At 46.4% G+C, this 9,023-nt stretch overlaps 1 non-coding gene across 1 annotated transcript; it reads left to right on the top strand.

Annotated features, from left to right (window-relative positions):
- The first annotated feature begins 8,951 nt into the window (after positions 1-8,951).
- Positions 8,952-9,023, top strand: TRNAA-UGC. The gene has a single exon. It is a non-coding gene; the product is annotated as a tRNA-Ala (tRNA).

Here is a 9,023-nt window from a genome sequence, read left to right as displayed (position 1 = left end):
ACTAGAAGAGGGTCATCTTAGCACGAAAATATTTTTCTTTATGTATGATGTATTTGACCAACTTTTCCCTAAAATGTACTTTGTATAGGTTGTCCTGCAAGAATTATATAAATTTTACAGGAACTGAATGTCACAAAGAAAATTTATGTAAATCAATGTCATTAAAGCCTTTATATTAACTGGAAACTGGCCAGGCCCAACACAGAATAAGTGGTTGCAAAATTGGCTTTTATCCAAACAGGACTATACAGATAAGGCATTCAGATCAAGAGTCATTTGGAATGGCTAGCATCAGAAAAATTAGAATCATCAATGGTTACAGCAAATCACTGGGAAATTTCCTGATATGCATATAACACAAAATCTAACTGTAAACAGGAGCCAATTCAGCTGGGTAAAGGACTGGGATAGATTCATCTTATAAGTCGTACTCATTAGATATACATTGACTGTGGATAATTGGGTTTGGAATTACCCATAGTCAATGTATGTCTAACCCTCAGCCTGGTCTAAGAAGGAAATCCCACTCAGTAGCTTGGATAAGTAACTCTGTGGCCTGGAGAATAAAAAGTTTAAGATAGTTGCTGAAGATTCAAATATAAATCATGGTTATAAATCTTTTGAAACAAGTCAGGCTCAGTGGCTCAGCCTGTAATCCCGCGCCTTGGGAGGCTGAGGTGAGTGGACTGCCTGAGCCCGCGGGTTCGAGACCCGCCTGGCCAACTTGGCGAGACCTCATCTCTACAATAAATCAAAAGTTAGCCGGACGTGATAGCGCGCGCCTGTAGTTCTGGCTACTCGAAAGGCTGAGCGGGGAGGCTCGCCGGAGCCCGGTAGGTCGCTGCGGTGGCCGGGAGCGGCCACTGCACTCCAGTCTGGGCGACCGAGCAAGACTCCAACTCAAAAAAAACAAAAACAAAGTGTGAGCTTCAATTCAGCAGGATAAAGTAATTTGATATATTAGACTACATTTTTATAGCTATATATTAAATATCAAGATTTAAATGTATGAGGAAAGCCTACATTTTTAAATTTAGATGTTTTAATATCCTGTGAAAATAGTATGTGACTTTTCGTTTTTCTTTCTTTCTTTTTTTTTTTTTTTGAGTTGGAGTCTCACTCTGTCGCCCAGACTGGAGTGCACTGGCCGCTTCCGGCCATCGCAGCCTGGACCCACTGGGCTCCGGCGATCCTTCCGCCTCAGCCTTCCAGGTAGCTGGAACTACAGGCGCGCGCTACCACACCCGGCTGATTTCTTGATTTATTGTAAAGATGAAGTCTCGCCAAGTTGCCCAGGCGGATCTCGAACCCACGGGCTCAGGCAATCCACTCACCTCAGCCTCCCAAAGGCGCGGGATTACAGGCTGAGCCACTGAGCCCGGCTTTCTTTCTTTTTTTATTTAGAGACAGAACCTATCTCTGTCGCCTAGGATGGAGTACAGTTACACCATCATAGCTCATTGCAGCCTTCAACTCCTAGGCTCAAGGGATCTTTCCACTTCAGGCTCCCAAAATGCTGGGGTTACAGGCATGAGCCACCATGCCTGGCCCTATATGCCAATTGTTAAATATTAATTTTAAAAAATTAATTGTACATTAGACAAAGTACAAACAGCAGGAGATATTTCCTTTGATACTTGAAAGCTTTTGGACATTAAAGAAGCTTTCTATTAGCCATATCAATAGAAGAAAAGAGGAAAATAAAATAGGTAAAAACAGTTTGGACCTCCAGTTTCAGATTCTGCATGTAGGGAGCTTGGAAGTCACCACTCTATCCTAATAACAAGTAAAAAGCTGAAGGAACTAAAAAACCAACAACTCTTCTGATCCATAAAAGAAGAGAGCTCATAGGGCAAACTGCTGCCTCCAAAACTGAAGAGACAGAGGTAGACATAGAGAATCACAACATACTGGAGCAGAAACTTCTGTGGGAAAAATTGCATAGGAAGGAAAACCTGAACTCTAACTGATGAGTTGCTGGAGTCTAGGTATGGAAAGTCTGAGAGTGAAAAAGTCCAGAAGGACCCAGTCACAACAAGGACCCCACGATTTTTGGTGTTTGACGTCCAGGAGCTTGACCGGGTTCTCACTGTAAATGTCAGAGGAAAATTCCCTTATGCTACCACAGGAGAGGGGGAAATGAATCATTATGGATACATCTGTCTTCAGAAGAAACTAGTTAATCAGATCCTAACCTGCTGGGGTTTTATCAGATCCTAACTGACCTGAAAGAAGGAAAATACCCAATCTCAGACAGTTCTACTCTTCCATGTGATAGAAGGGAAATACCCAACTCTAGCTTACTCTAGCCATCCTACCCACCTGAGGGGGTTGGGGAAGGACTGAGAAACACTTGTATGAGTCCCAGTACAGAGGCACTGGTTTACTAAAAGACTGAAACCCAATTACAGGACTGCAGAACACATCCTCTCCCCCTGCATCTTGCCACCACATTACTAAAGGCCTATTTACAGCAGTTCTTTTTGCCCAGTGTATCATGTTGGGCTATCAACAACACAAAAAATTACAAAGTATACTAAAAGGCAAAAAACAGAACAAAGACATGGCAGGGATGTTGAAATTATCAGACAAGGAATTTAAAGCAACTATGATTAAACTGCTAAGGACTCTACTAGATAAGAATATTAAAGAATAGGCTAGGCTTGGTGGCTCAGCCTGTAATCCCAGCACTTCCGGAGGCTGAGGGAAATGGATTGCCTGAACCCCAGGGGCTTGAGACCAGCCCTGGCAACTTGGTGAGACCTCATCTCTACAATAAATAAAAAAATTAGCAAAAAAATAAAGAAAGAATATTCAACAATAGATGAACATCATAAGTGGAGAGATGGAAATTCTAAGAAACTACCAAAAAGAAATGAAGGGAATAAAAAACACTTTAACAGAAATTTTAAAGAAGGTTGTTTTGGGGCTTATTAGTAGACTGAACACAGCTGAGGTAATAAGCCTTGAGCTTGAGAATATGTCAGTAGAAACTTACAAAACTGAAAAGCAAACAGAACAAAGATGGAGGTTGGGGAGCGGGGTGCGTGGAGGGAGGAAGGACAGAACAGATGACAAATAAGCATATGGAAAGATCTCCACATCATGTGTCATCAGGGAAATGCAAAATAAAACAATAATGAGATATTATACACACCTAATAGAATGGCCAAAATCCATCCAGAACACTGACAACACCAAATGCTGTTGAGAATGTGGAGGGACCAGAAATTGCTGGTGGAAATATAAAATGATACAATTGCCTTAGAAGACTTTAGCAGTTTCTTACAACATGAAATGTACACTTACCATATGAACCAGCAAACACATACCTTGGCATCTATACAGAGGAGCTGAAAACTTATGTCTACACAAAAACCTGTTCACTGATATTTATAGCAGCTTTATTCATAATTGCCAAAATGTGGAAGCAACCAAGATGTTCTTCAAGAGGTGAATGGACAAATAAACTGTGATACATCCAGACAGTAGAAAAAAAAAGAAAAACTATCAAGCCATGAATAGACATAGAGGAAACTTGTGCATGTTATTAAGTGAAAGAAGTAAATCTGAAAATGTTACTGTACTGTATGAAATTCTAGAAAAGGTAAAACTATGGAGATAGTACTAAGATCAGTGGTTACCAAGGTTGCAGGGGGATAGAGGGACTGATAAATGGGTGAAGCACAGAGGATTTATTCAGGCAGTGGAAATATTCTGCATGATTCTGTAATATTGAATGCAAGTCATTATACATTTGTTGAAACCCACAGAGTGTACAATACCAAAAGTAAGCCCTAATATAAACTATGGACTTTGGGTGAGAATGATGCATCATTGATAACAAGTGTACTACCCTATTGGGGGATGCTGATAATGGGGAAGCTATGTATGTATGGGGGAAGAGAATACATGAGATTTCTCTCTAGCTTCCTCATAATTTTGCTGTGACCCTAAAGCTGCTCTTAAAAAAAAAGTCTTAAAAAACAAAACCAAACAAAAGAAGCTAAAGACATTCAAACAAAGTGTTTCACAGTTGTCCAAAATAGCAAACTCTAATAGGTAAAGCTAAGAACCTAAAAAGGTACTTGAATTAGTTGAACATCCCGGGAAGAGGACTTTTGCGAAACATTGCCCTTTGGCCATCGTCTTATATACAGTCCCGTTTGCCACAATTGGTCATTGAAATCTTGCGGGAGTGACTGAGGGGGAGAACAAGGGCCAGTGCAGATCTTTTGAAAAAGAAACAAATGAAAAAGTTGCCACACAGGCAATTTGAAAGCCAAAGGTAAGTGTGAAGACACAGTCCCACATCTCGAAACTGCTGCGGTTTTCACAGGCAGGGCTAAGTAGGAGTGAAACCCGTCTGACTTGACGGAGGCATGCAGAGGTAAGCATACGATGACAGGAGCTCCCTCTTCCTGACCATATAGCTCTGGGGGGTCAGCCCAGACCCAGGAGCTTCACAGCTTCCCCAGCCCTACCCCAGGTACTTGCTGGTAAGTCAACTCAACTTCAGCAGCCGGTCCAGCTGCCCTGAGGGTCCCTGGAGGGAGACAACAGGACAATGCTGTTGAAGGCACTGGTTGTTCATTCTGATCTTCCCCTTTGATCGTTAATCAAGTTGATCTGTCTTGTTTTGGGGAGGGAGACACAAAAACATACCAAAAAATGCAACCCCCCCAACTGTTCATGTCCTAAAACAAACAAGCTAACAAAACTGATTAAGGGAAAAAAAAAAAAAGACATAAAGCAGATCTACAGGTATAGACCATCCTGCAATGTGATACAGTTTGACATACCAGAGACTGGACTCAAGACCTCACACCTGCCAACCATGTGTTCTACCGCCAAGTCAGACTGAAGGAGGGGAAGAAAGGGATGAAAAGAAGAAGGAGAGGCAGGCAGGAAGCTGTGTTCTTTAATTTTTACCAAAGCCTTTCTAAAAATACTATAATCCCCTCAGGATGTAGGCTTGCTTAATTCCAGGGACACTTTTCTTAGACTAAAGTCAGTTTAGTTTCACAAGCACGTATCAAGAGTCCACTAATCACAGGCGCTCCGTACTTTCCTCTCCTAGCTCTCAGCATTTTCTACCATCACCTTCTCTTTCCTCCAGGGCTCTAAACCCAACTCCAGCCATCCAACACAGGACTCCACTCAACCATCCCATCACTTATAGCAGCGGGCACCAAAGGTCTGGTGTAAATTGTAAGTTTATGATCTCTCATTTCAAGGACTTCTGCTCTCAAAGAAAATAATAATTGCAGTCCCTCCTTACCTTTAGGCCTTTGAATCCCCCACCCCCCATCCCATGGGTGGACAGTGCAGCACGCACAGCGAAGGGCACATATGTGGGCCTGGCAGTGCTCAGTCTCCGTGCCAGACGGGCGATGGTTCGCTAAGCATTGGGAAACCTCCATGTTTGGGTGTCATGTAATAGTTATTGCACCCCAGTCTCTTCCGTTATCGAAATTCACCAGAAAAACCACTCCACCACTCGAATTAGAGAAAATGTGTCCATTTTTTTCCCCCACATCGGGCCCTGGGACTTCCCTCATTACAAGTAACAAAGTCGTAGGTGCAGCTCCTGGTGGTGCCCTCTGGTCGGTTCTCTCCCTGGAACCATATGATTTTGCTTTCGCACAAAGGGTCAGGGGAGCCAGACCTCAGCGCATCAGTGATTCCACTTAAGGTGGCAACTAAGAGGCGGTATGATGTTCTTTGACTATCTTCCACTCTTGATGAAACCGTACCTGGTTTTTGCTCTGGTCTGTCTTATGCTAGCCCAAGAATTTCACCCCTGGCAGCATTTCTAGGAATATTCACCGCTGTAGCTTTTAATCATGGCAGCAGTTAGAAAAGCAATCAGTAGAATTGAGTCCGACTCCATTATTCCCAACTGCAGTGTCCAGGCCCCTGAGGCCTGCTTTGAACACCTCCCAAGAGCCAACTACTAGTTTTTTTATTTAGTCAGTTCTGGCAACTTTAATATGTGATATTTAAAGTTGGAATTAATGGATACTAGCACCCAAGGTGCCCTCCAGTGGATCTTATTTAAAGAATTTGAAGTGTGCCTCCTCCAATTACAGGACTGACAGAGTGCTGCTTTGTAACTTTTCCCTCAGGACCTGAAGGGGGGTAGTGGTAGAGGAGGGAGGGAAAGGGGAGTGTCGTTTGCACTCCTGCTTCCTGATGCCTTCATTGGATGTGGCAAGTCTTGTGCAGGCTCCTTTTCCAGAAACAAACCTTGATTATGGTTCAAATTTTACTGACACGAATTTTGCAAATGTGTACAGATGAACACACTGTCTAGGCCTCCCACGGTCTTGGATGGTGCTGGTAGAGTGAACTGATTCTTAGCATCGGATAATATTCAGATCGGTTTCCTCTGAGGAGGTGGCTGGGAACAAAAAAAACCTGGGGCGTTCCTACTCTCTTGTGGTTTCTAAGATACCTTTTCTGCTCCGACCGGAAGGCAGCAGGGTGGAATTTGGACGCAGGATGGAATTTGGACGAAGAGGAAAGGATAGCTGTGGCCTGGCTCCTGCCACAAGACCTCACGGAGGGCTCCAAGTGCTCAGGACACCCTGACATCCAGGGGAGGCTGACAGAGTCCACCCATTTGCACGTTACCTTGCAGGGTGAGACTGTTGTTGTCCCCGCCGCCACCGCTGGACCCGAGCAGGGACCCGCGATTTCTACGCAGCAGGAAGGTTAGGAACCACCCGATGTGCGGGCCAACTTTCACGCTACAGCACACAGGTCTACACAGCACACTGGGACTGACATCCCGAGAACCCCATGAACCACTGGGTTACCAGCACGTCCTGCGGCCAACGACAGCGGCCGACAAGCCAGAGTCGGGGCACCCAGAGCTCCCCTCCACCCCTCCACCGCCCCCCCCACCCTACCCCTCCATCCCTCCACCCCTCCACCCCTCCACACTTCCATTCCTCCTGGTCTGCAAAGAAACCACTTGCGGCCGCGAGGAGCGGCGGGTGGTGGGTAGAGGGGACGTGAGCCATGGAATGGAGAGCCGCGCTGGAGAGCTGGAGACTCAGGGGCACTCTGGGACCCGGGAGGGAAAGGGGCGCCTGGCGGCGCCGTCATCTTGTACCCGTGCGGGTGAAGTAGGGTCGCTCGAGGTTGGCGGCGCGCTGGGCTCTGAGCGCGCACCCGCCCCTGCTCACATTGAAGAGACTTTCAGTAAAACGTCCGTTCTCACCAAGGGGCTTGCGCCTTGCTGGAGGATAAAACCACTTGCTCTCTTTGCTTATTTCTGGAGATTTACATGTATTTGTTTTGGGGTCTCTCTCCTTTGGTTCTAAACATTTCACCTTAGCTTTGTCTTGTTTCCTGTTTTCTGCTCTCCCTTCCCCTCCTTAACTCGGCTATGGGTTTGGAGACGCTGCAGGGCACCCTCCGCCGCTCTCGGGCATTTTCTGGGAAATTTCAAGTACTCCAGAGGCCCCGGAACATCCAAACTGGGGATCGGGCAACGATAGCGAAGAGATCTCCGGGGGGGTGGGGGGGAGTGAACCCGTTGAGGCCAAGGAGTCTGCAGCCAGGAGGGAAGAGCGGGACGGAAGGCGAGGAGGGCAGGAAAGACAGCAGGAATTAGAGGCCGGGCGAGGCGCGGATTGAACACGAGACGCGGTCCCAAGCGCTAGGAGCGACACCAGGAAGTCAAAGGACCACCCCAAGCTGAATCCCGGGGCAGAAACCAGGTTCGGCCTGCGAGGAACGTTCGTCGGCCGAAACCTCAGTCTGCAGGCCGAACTTAAACTCCAAAAACCGAGGCAACGGCTATGATTTTGTGGCTGAAGTGGTAAAAAGACAAATGTCACCTGCTGGGACTGTGAACAGCTCCGGAAGATACCCAATGGCCCTCAGCGAGCCCCTCCACGAGCGCAGCGACCGTGCGCACTGGGAGAGGGAGACCTGGAGCTCAGCCGTCAGCGGCAGAACGTGGGGGTGGCCCTTCCCCAGCCTTACCCATTCTGTCGCCAGCGGAATGATCAGACAAACCACGCCAGCCCGTGTCCACCTCACGGCGGCCGCGTCCACCGCGCAGTGTCATCGGGAGGCCAGAGCGGTCACAGCCGGCAGCAGACTGGATCTCATTTTTCTGTAGATCTCCTCCAAAAGCTTTTAACTTCGTAAAACCAAAGAACGCATTTCAGGTCCGCAGCTCCTGCTTTAGACCTGCTGGTCTCCGAGGTCCCGCTGGGAACTTGAACCAACGGCTGCGAGGTATGAATCTCCAACGGCGCTGCAACGGCGCTTAGAACTTTGGCCGAAATTCGAGAGGCACAACCGCAAATTGGTCCTCGTGCTTCACTCCTGGCCGTTATTTCCTTGGCCGCGTCTTCTTTTTCAAGACCCCTGGAGTCGTCTATTTCTGACCAAGAATGTGGTATACTTTCTGGTTAATGCTGTGGTTACGTATGCTTATCGTTGCCAGAGCACTTGCCATTCTGTCTCGGAACGGTCTGTTTCCATAACTTTGAATCCTGCTTCCTCACCCGCTCACTTCATTGCAAAATTATCTGTACTGTGAAATATATCCTGAATAGAGTGCAACTGTAATTTATTTATTACCAATCTGTTCATTCATAGCTTATTTCACTCCTCTTGCTTTGTCACTGCCGGTCTTTACTTGGGATAGCCTGGTGAAAACAGTCACAGCCTCTGCCTTCCTGAAACTGCCTTCCCAGGGAAGGAAACAAACGTAAGCAACATAAATCTACATTTACGAACTATGCTAAATGATATTAAGGGAAAGTACAGGAAGCTATGAATGGTACTACTCAAAAAGAATTTGTTAAATCGCCCTGATTGTCTTTATGAACATAGATTAAGAAAGCTGGCAGAATTATGCAGCGCCACACTACAGAGGGAGTGCTATTTATCAACACTCACAGAGCGACAAGGGACATCTTACGTGTGGGGATGTAGCTCAGTGGTAGAGCGCATGCTTTGCATGTATGAGGTCCCGGGTTCAATCCCCGGCATCTCCA

The sequence above is a fragment of the Carlito syrichta genome, unplaced genomic scaffold (assembly GCF_000164805.1).
Source record: "Carlito syrichta isolate Samal-C Ts95f unplaced genomic scaffold, Tarsius_syrichta-2.0.1 Scaffold307028, whole genome shotgun sequence".
NCBI classification, from domain to species: domain Eukaryota; kingdom Metazoa; phylum Chordata; class Mammalia; order Primates; family Tarsiidae; genus Carlito; species Carlito syrichta.
The sequence above is the reverse complement of the archived record's forward strand: the minus strand, read 5'-3'. Positions and strand labels throughout refer to the sequence as shown.